Source organism: Notamacropus eugenii, chromosome 3, assembly GCF_028372415.1.
Source record: "Notamacropus eugenii isolate mMacEug1 chromosome 3, mMacEug1.pri_v2, whole genome shotgun sequence".
Classification (NCBI taxonomy): domain Eukaryota; kingdom Metazoa; phylum Chordata; class Mammalia; order Diprotodontia; family Macropodidae; genus Notamacropus; species Notamacropus eugenii.
In genome coordinates this window covers 280,354,519-280,368,006 of record NC_092874.1, presented here as the reverse complement: position 1 = coordinate 280,368,006, position 13,488 = coordinate 280,354,519, and the positions used below count along the sequence as shown (strand labels likewise).

The window sequence follows — 13,488 nt, the reverse complement described above, 5'->3', positions numbered from 1 at the left end:
AATAAAAACCGAGTCAACTGGAATGACATTTTCAACATATAGGGTAATCATTTTCAATGTAATTTACATGGTTCCAAACAATTTTCAACAGATTCTAATGTTATAAACAGTAGGAACAGTAGCAGATAGCACACCATATAATACTTACCGTTCTTAGGAGTGAATTCCCCAAACTTCTGCCCTCCTGGCCCTTTGCGTACATAGCTCTCCAGAGCAAGCCCAGCTCCAATCACAACCAGGCCTTTGGGGACTGGTAATTCAAACGACATCTTACAGGAGCCCCTGTGAAGGCAACAGCAGTACAACCACACAATAAAGGATAGAATCGCATTTGTTGCTGAAGAAATTAAAATGAATTCATTCTCTCTCTCTCTCTCTCTCTCTCTCTCTCTCTCTCTCTCTCTCTCTCTCTCTCTCTCCTTTTCCCTCTCCCTCTCTCCCTCCCTCCCTTCCCCCATTCTCTCCCTCTCCAATGTCATAAAGGCATGGATATGTCCCCAATGTGCAAAATAATAATGATAAAATGAGATTTCCCTTGTAATCCAGCCTTCCCTCCCACACTTTCACAAGGTTAAGAAATATGTCCTTAACTTGTGTTTTCTGTTCTACTTCATAGGGCACAGTAAAGAATGGGGCAGTGCAGCTGTCTTTTGTGTGTGTGTGTGTGGTACGTCTCACATGGGTGATTCACTTACTTAGCAGGGTGAGTGTGTCTATTGCATTTGGACTCACATACAAAACAAGAAAGGAAGGAAGAAAAAGAAAAAAAATAAAGCACTAAAGTGAAATCAATTTAACCTACAGAACTTTACACATTTTTTACCCTCTCCTCTTTAATATTCTAGGATGTGTTGGTGGCATAGCTAAGTTTGAAAAGTTTTATATAAATGAAAGTCACTGAAGCATAAATCACATAGGGCAGTGAAAACTGAGATGTAGGATGGAGATGAAATCTAAAAGCTAATTAAATTCAACAAGAGCCTCTCAAAAGGCAACATACCAGCTTCGCCTCCCATGCTAATATTTCGCTTTTGGAGGGGCCAATAAATGGAGAGTCTTTCATGGTTGTGCCTTTCACAATGTGATCCTTTAGCAAACCCTGATTGGGGGTGGGGGTGGAGATTAGATGCATGGATTACAGTACTGAATGGATGCCAGGGCCAAGATAAAAAGAATAGATAAGTCCAGGCTTCCGAGGAGCTAAATTTGAAGTCAACCAGTAAAACAGATTGAACCTTATTACCTCTAGTCACTGAGAAATCCCCCAGACAGTTGGATGTAATTTGAAAAGGTCAGAAAAATATTTCCTGCTTGGCATTCCTGCTTCATGGTTTAAGGGTGTACATTTGTGAGGTGCCTACTGTAATCATTTTTATTGACTTTGCTATACAGTGACAGACAGACAATCAGAGAGGCAAGACTGATGGGCAAGGGAGATAAACTATCGTGGGTCCTAATTCTGCAACCTCTCTGAGTGTTTTCCAACTTGCAAATTGGAATGACTTTAAGTTTTCACATGGGTTGCAGGAGAAAATCTAGGAAGTGCTTGAATGGTTTACAGAACTACAAAAGGAGAGCAAGTCAATGGAAAAATTTAGATCCAATAGGGAGTTGTCTTGATTGCTATTTGTTGACTACCCAACCGCTATGGATGGCAGATCATTAAGAGAGCAGAGACAGAGATGAGCATGCACACTCCTTGGGGAGAAGTAGCAAGGTTCAACCCGAATACAACAAAGGGAATGGCTTATGTTCAGTAGTGCAATATTTAAAGTTCACCTGGGGGTAGACCCCATTCTTGAATAAGAGAACTAGACTGGCTTTGGGTGCCAGGGAGAAGGGCCCTCACTGCAATAAGTTTAATCAGGGAGTCGGGTGTCAAGTTTTAATATCCGTGGGGTCACTCAAAATATACGAAAAAGATTGCTTTTGTCTTTAAATGGGATTTGATTTCGAGAAAAACCTTTGTCAGCAATACATTTACAGTTTTTTTTTTTGTCATGCAATTAAAATTAAGGTGGATTTAACAATACAGAGGGATGTTATCCATCCAAATGCTGGACGGGTTTAATTAACTTTTGACTTTCCTTTCACTGAAGAGTCATTTGTTTGTGAGTCAAACACAAGCCTATTTACTCTTTCTCAACACACATACCTACACACACACACACACACACACACACACACACACACATACAGCTGAAACTTTTTTCTTTTAATAGCATTAGAATGCTGAGACATCTTTAATTTTGAGAGGGAAAGCCTGACAAAAATAGAGCAAGCATTTATCGAGCACTCAAAGTTTGCAAAGCACTTGACATATGTCTGTTATTTCATTTGATCTTCATGACAATCCTATAAGGTAGGTGGTGTTATCTTCGTTTTGTAAATGAAGAAACTGAAGCTAATGTACTTTAAGGGACTTAACCTCCAACCAATATGGGTTACAGATCATTAAGAGAGCAGAGGCAGAGATAAACAAGTACATTCTTTGGGGAGAATTTGGCAAGCTTCAAACCAAACCCAAGGAAGAGAATGTCCAGGGTCACCCTGCTAATAAGTACCTGAACTAGGATTTGAACTCAGGTCTTCCTTGCTCTGTGACCCAGTGCTCTGGAAATTTCCCACTGTGAGCTGAGATCATTTCATTCTTTGCCTTTGTATCCTTCAGAGCCACCACACCACTGGACATATAGTAGACAATAAATGTTGGTAGATTGATTTTCCAGGTCTTAGCCAGTTGTTCGGCACTGGGCTTGTGGTTGAATGTCTGGAATTTTCTTCTGAAGGAAAACATTAGGAAATACTTTGTTGAGGAATAGGAAAAAAATGAATTGCTCTATCTTGGGTTGTGCCTTGGCCTTTTTTTAGTCCATTGGAAAACCAAATAATCTGGAGTGATTTTTTTACTGATACCCCTGTAACATGAAGGAAGTCATTTAAATTCAACAAGTACTTATCATATTACTGAGAGACTTTACCATTTAGTGGGACCATGACCTCATAGGCAAGAAGATCTGAGTGCATGATCTTTGATATATACTGGTTGTGCAACCCAGGACAAGGTCTATAGGGTAATAAATGGTACAAGTGGCAGATTATGTGTTAAGAAACACACATGTGAGGTTTTTACACCTCAGGAGAGTGATGGTTCTAGGCTAAAAGGACCTGGATGAACATCTTGCTTCTGATGCTTACTGCTTCTGTGACATAGGGCAATTCATGTAACCACTCTGGACTTCAGTTTTCTTTTTGGTAAAATAAAGGGGTTGGACTGAGTAGCAGCTGTTTTCTCTTCCAGGTCTTGATATAAGTTCCTAAGGAACTTTGCTCTAACATATGAAGGGATTTGCCCATAGATATAGGGCCAACGGGTAGGTAAAGCCAGGATTGGAAACTGGGTTTCTGACTTCAAATTCAGCATTTTTCATACTGGACCATGCAATTAGGTGGTAGCAAAGGATTCTGAATGAAGGATGTACTGCAATAAACCTGTATGTGGGTATATATAAGAAAGATGAATCTGGCAACTAAGTTAGACTAACTGGCATCTGAGGACCCTTCCTGGTTCATGTTCCTATTAATATGATTTTTTTCAACGATCTATTGTTTGGGTTGGATTGGGTTTGTTTGAGGCAGAGAGGAGAGAGATGTTCTAGAAAGCTGCTGTATTAGTCCATATAGAAGTTCCTCAGTTAGGGTGGTGGCAGGTGGAATAGCAAGTTGAAGACTAAACTGAAAAACAAAATGAGGAAGGTAGACTAAATGATATCTAGCTAGTTGTTCAGTTGTGTCTGATTCATCCTGATGCCATTTGGGATTCTCTGAGATCTTTGCTCAAGTGAGTATCTTTGACTCAAGTGGTTTACCATTTCTTTCTCGAGCTCATTTTACCAAAGAAGAAACTAAGGCAAATGAGGTTAAGTCACTTGCCAAGGTCATACAGCTAGTAAATGTCTGAGGTCAGATTTGAACTCATGAAGATAAGTTTTTCTGACTGCAGGACCAGCACTCTTTGCACTGCTCACTCACGGAGGTCTTTCTGACTTCTAATGCTAGTCACTATGACCCTGTGGTCATGCAGAAGTCCACATGAAAGGACCCAGTGATTAATGGGCAATATTGAATGAATAAGAGGGAGAAATGAAAGTTGGTTCTATGGTTAGAAGCACTGATGCCTGAGGCACTTGGGGGCCTTTAACTCCCCCTTGTTAATAATGGAGAAGTCAGGAAGAGGAAAGTTTGGGGGAGAAAGACAAACTTAGTTATAAAAACTCTACGCTTTACTCCATCAGTGATTTGGGGAACTTTGGGCATGCTTGTCATGAGACGCTTAAATAATGACCTCAAACTTGGAGGAAATTAGTTTGTTCTCCAGTAGAAGCTGATAAAGTACCTTCCTTTCTTTAGTTTTTTAATGTCACTTTTCAGTTGAATCTCCATCTCTACCCTAACACTGCACAGAGTTTTTCCTTTGGACTAGACTTGTGATTTTACCAATGTAGAATTAAGAGCTTCTTATGAAAAATGGCATTCTATGTGCCTCCTGGAGGTAGGGGTCAGCGTCATCATTGTCTTTGTGATCCTCGCACCAGACACATAGTAGGTCTTTAATAAATGCTTCCTAAATTGATTGCTGTACCTACCTAAAGGTGTTATTTGGTTTTATTTATTCGTTTGGAAGAAACTTCTTATTTCATTGATGAAGGTAACTATAGGTGAAGGAAATCTCTCTACACAAAAAGGCTGGCAATTCTTTTATAAGGCCTAAACAAGAGGTTGAGAAAAGACTGTCTTGTTCAGTGTGACATGATAAGTCTTGAACCCAGGACTTCTTGCCTCAGAGAGACAGTCTTTCTATCCAATTCACCACACTATACCATAGGAGTTTTATGAGAATAAAATGGAGTTTTGCAAACCTCAGGGCTATTTAAATTATTATTACACTGACCAGTGTTGACATCCATAGAGGCTGGGCAATTACCTGCCCTTGACTCAATGGCCTCAGGACACATGCCTCTTTTTGAGTGTTCTCCAGTTTATCCAGGTATTGTTACAGATTGTCTCAGTCCTCCTAGAACATTAGGTACTATGAAAGAGACTGGTTTAGAAAGCTGCTTCTGCCTACTATGGATTCCTCACCTCTACCTAACACTTTTAGAAGCTTATCTGGATGTAAACAGAAAAACTATTTGAATTGCCTTTTAAGTTATTATATCCAGTGAAGGGTTAGGATGAAAATTAAATTCCTTCCCTGGTTGGAGATATATTAATGATGATCATCAAGACAAATGTGGGGCTCCAACCACAGCTGCCCATCTTTGGAGTGGGAGACGTGCAGCTAATTGCTTATTATCACAGGCTAATCAGGAGAGGAGAAATAGAATAATGATGTGGGTTACAAAACATATTGGACACATTCAGCAATACAGATCTTTGGATTTACCAGGTCATGATTCACAAGCTAAAATGTTAACAGTAGTTTGGTTTTAAACACAGGCATATATGGAAATGTGTACATCTATATAAGGATTGGGGAACCTGTGGCCTCCAGACCACATGTGGCTTTCTAGGTCCTCAAGTGCAGCTCTTTGAATCCAAACTTCACAGAACAAATCCCCTGAATAAAAAGATTTGTTCTGTAAAACTTGGACTCAGTCAAAGGGCTGCATTCATGTGGTAGAATGCCACATGTGGCCTCAAGGCCACAGGTTCCCCATCCTTATATATATAAACACACACACACGTATATATATGTATATATATAACATTTGAAATATATATATATCTATATTATATATATGAAAGATATGTTTGTATGTATATCTATATTTCTAAAGGTATGTGGAGAAATAAACATACACACATATAGACATATCCATATCTATTTCATATATATATGTATATGTATAGTCTGTACTTGTATATCTGAGTGCATACTCATCAAATTGACTACTTAATTGGTAATGATAAAGAGCTTCTATAGAGGAAAAGCTGTTCCTGAATGCAGATTGCTACCAATTCTGCCAAGTGTGTGCTAAGAAAATTGCTTTGGACTTTGAGAAATTAAGTGCCTAGTTCAAGGTAGGACAATGGAAGGAGTCCAGGACTCTTGAGAACATGGATTGAAATCCCACCTTGGATGCCTACTACCTGAGTGACCTTGAACAAATCACATCCTTCCTCTGGGTTTCCCTTTCCCCATTTGTAAAATGATGGGCTTGGACTCACACCTTCTGTTTTTCGATAACAAACATTTCTTTTCTTTTGTCTTCTTTTCTCTGTCCCACATCCTCTCACCATGGAAAAAAAAAATGTAACAAATCAAGAAAATAAATTCTCACATTGGTCATGCCCTGAAATACGTATCTCATTCTGAATTCTGAGTTGGCCACCTGTTAGGAAAAACCCTTTTATTTTCCAGATGAGGAAACTAAAGCCCATAGAGATGAAAGGACTTACCCAAGGTCACAGAGACAGCATCAGTGGAGGGAAGCCCAGATCCTCTGACTCCATCCAAAACCTGGATCACATCACCTTCCCTCAAGCAATGCAAGTCAGAAGAGAGGCTTAGATCCATAGGGAGTGGCTCCCTAATCTACCATGCCTTGTTAATAATTGATAACATAATAATATTATTTTCTTGTCCCCTAGCATTATTCAGGCTAACTCTTTTATCAAAAACATCCTGCTGCCAGAACCCCTGATATTTCTTCCTTATCATTACCATCATTTTCACAGGTTATGGGTTTAAGTGCTGAAATTCATTTTGAGGTCTTAACACTCTACAGAGGGCTGTTCCAGGGTGAGGAGGAACTTGGCATGCTTAGTACCCATCTTGAGCCGACACTTGCAGGCTGACTGTCTGTGAGAGAGCCCAGTTGACTCGTCTGGTCCCGTTTCAGGACAAAAACCTTTTGGTAGACTCTACAGAGCCACACTGGCTGGGGAAGAGCTGTCCTAGTGCTCAGGAGGCATTAAAATGGGCCAAGAGGAAACAGAGCAACAGCTGGCCCATTCAGCTTTCAGAAAGCAGCCGCTGCCAGAGGTCTGGAGGTGAAATCTGCTTTTAAAAATAGCAGCAAAATTAGGCTCAGTCTTGGAAAAGTGGAAGGAAGCCACAAGCACAGGGAAATGCAGAGATGGACGCAGAGTATTAAGGGGAGAGGGGTAGTAGGAGTTTGTTTGGTTTCAAACAGACTGTTTTTCTGCTCAGGGAATGAGAGAAAAGAAAATGGGGGAAGGAGTAATAATATGACAGACTTGTCTTTTGCATCCATGGAAAACCATGGCGTTAGTTTAGATTCGTAGACTTCCAGGTAGATGACTTCTCAGAAGCTGTCTAGTCTAAACCATTACCATACATAGGAAGCAATTGAGGCCCTGGAAGTTCAGAGATTTATCCTTATAGATGGTAATGGGCAGAACATGAGCCCATTTTCAATACTCTTTCCCTTCTAACATGTTACCAGGGGTGGGGAACCTGTGGCCTCAAGAACATGTGGCCCTCTAGGTCCTCAAGTGTGGCCCTTTGACTGACTCACATTTGAGTTCATTTGAATACATCAGAATTCAGTTAAAGGGCTGCATTTGAACTTTTAAGTTACTAAAGCTATTTTAGCTTTGCTATTAATTAAAGCTCTTTTAGCTTAGTTTTAAGTAACCATAAAGCTAAAGTAACTTTAATAAATTAAAACAGTATTGACTTCTATGTCACCCCATACATGGCTCATACTTATATAATATTTTGTGCTTTGCAAAAAGTTTTACAATTGTTCTTTTCATTTCTTCTTCCCAACAATCCTGTAAGGAACTGCTGTTATGATTCCATTCTAAAGATAATCAAGAGTGGCAACCTTTAAGTGACTTGCTCAGTGTAACATAGGCCGGCAGTGTTGGAGGAAGGATGGGAACCCAGATCTTCCTAACTCCAGATCTACCACACTAAGAAGTTAACCAAGTTCCTAGTTCATTTTTATATTTGATAATAGCAACTTATTTTAGAAATCACCAAGTCTCTCTTAGGTCTGAGTAATTTTTAAAAATTAGGAAAACAGCAGCTGAGCTTATTATATATGAAAATTTCCTCTTACGTGATCTCTGCTGTGAGTATTGATTCAATGTCTGCCCCTGATGCTTTTAGAATTAACTTTCTACAAATTACATTATAGGACAATGAGAAGCAATTAAAATATTGCATTTGCTTCTGAAGAAGCTGATAATACATTATTAGACACTTTAGAGACTAGAAATTAGAAATTTGTTTCTTGTCCTTTCTGGTTACCATGGGCAGACATTTAAGAATTTCTACAAATCAAATTGTAAGACTTAGGGGCAAAAAAACAAATGAAACCAAAAAAAGCTTTTCCCCAGCATTTCCATAGTCTAAAACAAAATGCTTCATATGCCTTGATTGTCATCTACAACCTCCAAGAAAGACAGTAGTCCTTGGGCTCCATAAAGTGACCACACAGATGTCATTCCAAACAAGATTTCTTCTGTAGAAGGATATTCCCAGATATTTGCTTTCCTCTTTGGGAAACAGCATGGTTTACACTTTCCAAATGATTTTTCAAATCAAATTTTCAAATATCTAGCAGAAATGATCTTTCCCAGTGGGTGATGTGGATTTCAGCCTAAGATGCCAAGATGAATGTAATCAGTCTAGAACTTAATGACTTAGAATAATAGGAATACCAGTTAGCAGTTATATAGCTCTTTAAAGTTTGCAAAGCACTTTGTAAATAATATATTATTTTATCTTACAACAGCCCTGGGAGGTCAAGGCTGTTATTTTCACTATTTTTGGAGGGGAGGAGGCAATTGGGGTTAAGTGACTTGTCCAGGGTCATCCAGGTAGCGTCTAAGGTCACATTTGAACTCAGGTCCTCCTGAATCCAGGGCTGATATTCTATCCACTGCGTCACCTAGCTGCCACTCCCCATTTTATAAAGAAGTAACTGTGGCAACAAAGGTTAAGTGACCTGTCCACAGTCACCCAGCAAGTAAGTCAAGATATCATTCTGAGATGTCATTGGTCCTCTTTGAAAACAAAGAACTAGTAAGTGTCTGAGACTGCATTTGGTTCATGTCTTTGTGACTCCAGGTTCATCCCTCTATTCAAGGCTCTGTTGTGTTGTCTTGACTTTCTTTAATCATTGGAGCATGGAGCTAGAGCTAAAAGAGGCCTTGTAGATGTTCTAGGACAATCCCTTCATTTCAAAAATGAGAAACTGAGGCACAGGAAGGTCAAGTCACTTCTCCAAGGTTATATTGGTAATAAATATCACAAGAAAGTTTGAGGCCAGGTCCCCTGACTCCAGAGTGGGAACTCTTTCCACTCCCTGCTCATCTCTACCTTTTTGACTCCCTATTTTCCTTCAAGTTAAGTCTAAGTGTTACATTCTACTTAGAGACTTTCCAATGCCCCTGGCTGCTAATGCCTTCCTCCCAAATTTTGTACCTACCAAAGCTATAGCCACCATCTCCCCAACTAGACTGTAAATTACTCAAAGGCAAGTATATTTCACTTCGGTGTTTACATCTTAGACGCTAAGGTAGTTCTTGCTACATTACAAATGCTTAATAATTGTTTCTTATAGTCCTTAGTATGCTTCCCAGAGTATTATGTCTCTCTCTGTGTATTTTATTATGATTTGAGATCATTTTTAAAACAAAGATCCATTTTCCTAGAAACATCTCACAAGTGAGAATGTGTGACCGACTCCCATTACTTCCCAAACCCCTTTGTGCTTTGGTTTCTCTAACTGTAAAATTGAGAAGAGAAGTATTTGTCTGAAATCCTAAATACCAAACCAGATTCAGTTCAGCCTTCATCTTTAATCATTAGGTTCTCTGGAACTACAAAAACAGTCACTGAATTAATTCTTTAAAAATATTTTAAGTTAATAGGTCAAAACAATGCTATTTCATTTAAATGAAAATGTGTACATTAGCTATTACTTGGACTGCCTCCCTGCAAATCTGCATTTGCTGTGGTAAAAATTCTCTCCATGGTGAGGTTAGTGTATCAGAAGGATCTTAAATATGTCGAAATATCAGTGATTGACAGGGCAAAAACAGCAACTTTCCTATTTGCCTGTCTTTGAGGACCTACTGCTTATTATATTATTATTATTATTATTATTATGTATGGTCATGAGGGTGGGGTGACAGTGGCTTTGGACCAGGGTTCCAACATTTAGAGGGGTCTGAGAGCATGTGTATTCCTTAAGCTGACAGAATAATTGAATTTTCATACCTAGTTATTAGCAAGGATAATTAGGAAGCCCCAGAGAGTCACACTGTGTCCAGTCTGGTCCTGTCTTCTCCCCATATGATGGCCTTCCTGTTAGAGTGTCTGCTAGCCCATCAAACATGGCAGCCAGTTTCTGCCATCACTAGGCCATGCTCCCTTGGTCTGAGACTTCTCCTTGAATGTTCCTCTCTCAATCTACACCAAATAATTTTTCTTTGCCCAAAGTATATTTTGTGTCTCTAGCTCTAAGCACAACTGCTAGTTACTTACAAATCAGTTAGAATTTTCTCTAATGTGGAAGAGGTAGATGGAAAGGATATAATTCAGGAAGATTTGCTTTTTTGTTTATTATTAGGTTTGCTTTCGTCATTTTAAGATTCCCCTCATTCTTTGTGCGCTCTGAAGACAGGTGATTTCTGCTAGATAAAACTGCCCAGACTCTTCCAACCACTAATGCCAAAATGTTCAGAATCTTGACTCACAATGGCCTGACAGAAGCCCAATTTATCATCTGCCAAGAGTCTAATTGGCAGGGGAGTGGGGGCTGAGGGAATGGGGAATTTAGGCTGACATAGACCACTGGATAAATGTCAGACTGGGGCTTCTGTGACTTTTCAGGATTTAAAATTCTTCTGGCTGCCTGCACACCTTGAGAGAATGTCTCCCTGGGCAAGGGAGTGAAGGCCCCCTTCCCCCCTGCAGAAATCAAATAAATACATATTTATGCTGGAGGTATTCTCAACGCTCTGCTGGTCATATGGCAAGGTAAGACTTGTTCTCTTCTGAAATCCAAAACGGATTTAAGGATGTACCAATTTGTCTCTTTCAGGATACCGTGCTTTCTTAAAGGGCATCATTTTCATGCTAATCAGGCCTAGACTGGTATTCTCTGCATCGGTGTCTGGTGTTTATATTCTAGTCTAAGTGGTTATCAAGGAATGGGTGGATGCACCTTACTGCAATCAGAAATACAATCTTGTCTTTCCCATTAAATATTTCCTCTCTCATCCCTGGCTTTCAGACCTCAGAGACTAATCCTCAATGTGTTGACAAAGTGCCTACTGGTGGGGACCAGGGAACCTTTAAATTTCCACCTCAGGGATTTCTTATTAACTCAGTTGTTAGATTTAGTCCGCATCATTGTTTTAGGATTTTAAAAAGCTGCTCTTTTTTTCTTCCTTTCTTTTCTTTCTAAGCACCAGGAGAACTGCTGGTATCTCAAAATGTACTCTGCAAAGAAAAGTGTTTTCCTTGGACAAAGCACAATTAAAGTGCCACCTCCCACCTGAGGCCTTCCCTCCTCTTCCCCCCAATCTAAGCTTCTAATGCCTTTTTCTAAAAAGGTTTTTTGCAAATTAATTCTATGATCATTCTTTATATGTGCACACACTGTTTCCTCGACAGAATGTAATCTCCTTGAGGGAAGGTACTATTTCGGTTTTTTGTATCCCTAGCACCTAGCACACAACTTGGAACATAGTGTATACTTAAAAGTGCTTATTGGACGATTGATTTGTTGGCTGACTAAAAAGTAAGTTAAATAGGCCTTAGTGCCTGGGTCCAAACTCTGCCTCTTTTTTATTCCATCATTCTCTTCAGGAAAAGAAATAAAACCAAGAGGGAGAGGAAGGAATAACTGAATGAATTATGGCACATGAATGGGATGGAGTACCCATGTGTTATCAGAAATGAGCAAAGAGATTTTTTTTAGAAGAAACCCAGGAACACTTAAATAAACTGATGGAGAATAAATAAAACAGAGAATAATTTATATAATTTGTTTGTATAAAATTATATAATTGTGTATATAAAGAAAAACAACATTAAGAGATGTATGGACTGTAATCAACGCAATGACCAATCAGAGCACACACAGAAGATGAAGGCTGAATCCCACCTATCTCCTGATCTACGGAGGACAAACTCAAGATTTAGAACAATATTTTTGGACATAGCCAATTAGGGAATTGATTTTGCTTGACTAGGTATATTTGTTACAAGGAATTTATTTTTCTTTCTTTTCTAATTTGAGGGTCTAAAGTCAAAGGAAAAATACATACTTGTTCATTAAAAATATATTTTAAGGAAAAAAAGGGGGATAGCCAGCATACATATCAGTTGAACTATAAGCTTGTTGATGAGTGAATAGAAAAGCAATTGTTTAGTGATATATAAACCCCAGGGATACTGATATAAAAAAAAACAGTAATAAAAGTGTCCTAAGGATTACTTTTTTCTAACTGAGTTAGACAACTCATATAGGGAAATGTTAGTCCATGAAGAGTGTTTGGGTCTTGGAAGTTAAAGGAATAGTGAATAGGAGAATAGGACTATTGATTCAATTATCATCCCCAGCTCAAGACATGGAAAGAGGTAGAAGAATGTTGTTGTTGTTTGTTCCTCATTCTTGAAGAGGACCTGACATCAGAAAGATGATGCCATGACTTGCAAATGAATGGATTTAAGTGAGAGAGGTCTGTGAAAAGTCACCAGCCTCATTTTCTCCACCATAGCCATCTGGGTCCAGTGGTCAGATATAGATAAGGATGACTGGAGATGGCCCTGTGGTAGGAGTATATTGAGTGAACATCAAGATGAAAATGGGGAGATTTGAGGTGGCTCTCTCCAATCAGGACAATAACCCCAAGGCTGGGACTTCCAAAGCCGAGTGGCTGCTTCCCCAAAACATGATCTCTGGGGGTCTAGTTCAGAGAGTATTGCAGTGGGACAAATGGCAAAAAGAGAAATGCAAATCATATGGAAAAGATATTTTCTATACATCCTTCTCAACAGACTGAATGAATAAGGTTGAAAAAAACTATGAAACATGTGGAATATAAAATATCTGGCAAACAAAAATCCTCAGGGCCAGAGTCAATTAATTCATCAACCAATGTAATCAAGTGTAAGGGAAGAAGGATGGCCAATGACAGGTCAGTCATACAATGCCCTTGCTGGCTCTTAAGTCCACTTGGGGAATTTTGGGCATGCTCAGAAGGACTAGACACTAATTGCCCAGTCTCCTATTGCATACAGAAGGGGAAGACAACTGGAGGCTAGAGATGGATGAAGCTAAACCCTAGCTAAGTGAAGATGCATAATTAATATGATAATACAACTTTGTTTCACCTAATCCCTAAAAATCACTGGGAGAAAAGAAAAAATGCAAACAACCAAACATTCTGCTCTGTAAGCTACACCATAGGATCAAAGAATTGGAAAGAAATTTA

The 13,488-nt window shown here is 39.2% G+C and overlaps 1 long non-coding RNA gene across 1 annotated transcript in view; it reads right to left on the bottom strand.

The window, feature by feature from the left end:
- Positions 1 to 13,488, bottom strand: part of LOC140534529 (uncharacterized) — a 769,311-nt gene that overhangs the window by 8,664 nt on the left and 747,159 nt on the right. The window contains exons 18-19 of the long non-coding RNA XR_011977353.1: positions 2,565 to 6,607; positions 149 to 282 (exon numbers count right to left, since the gene is read on the bottom strand). This is a non-coding gene — a long non-coding RNA (uncharacterized lncRNA). The remainder of the gene's footprint in view (positions 1 to 148; positions 283 to 2,564; positions 6,608 to 13,488) is intronic.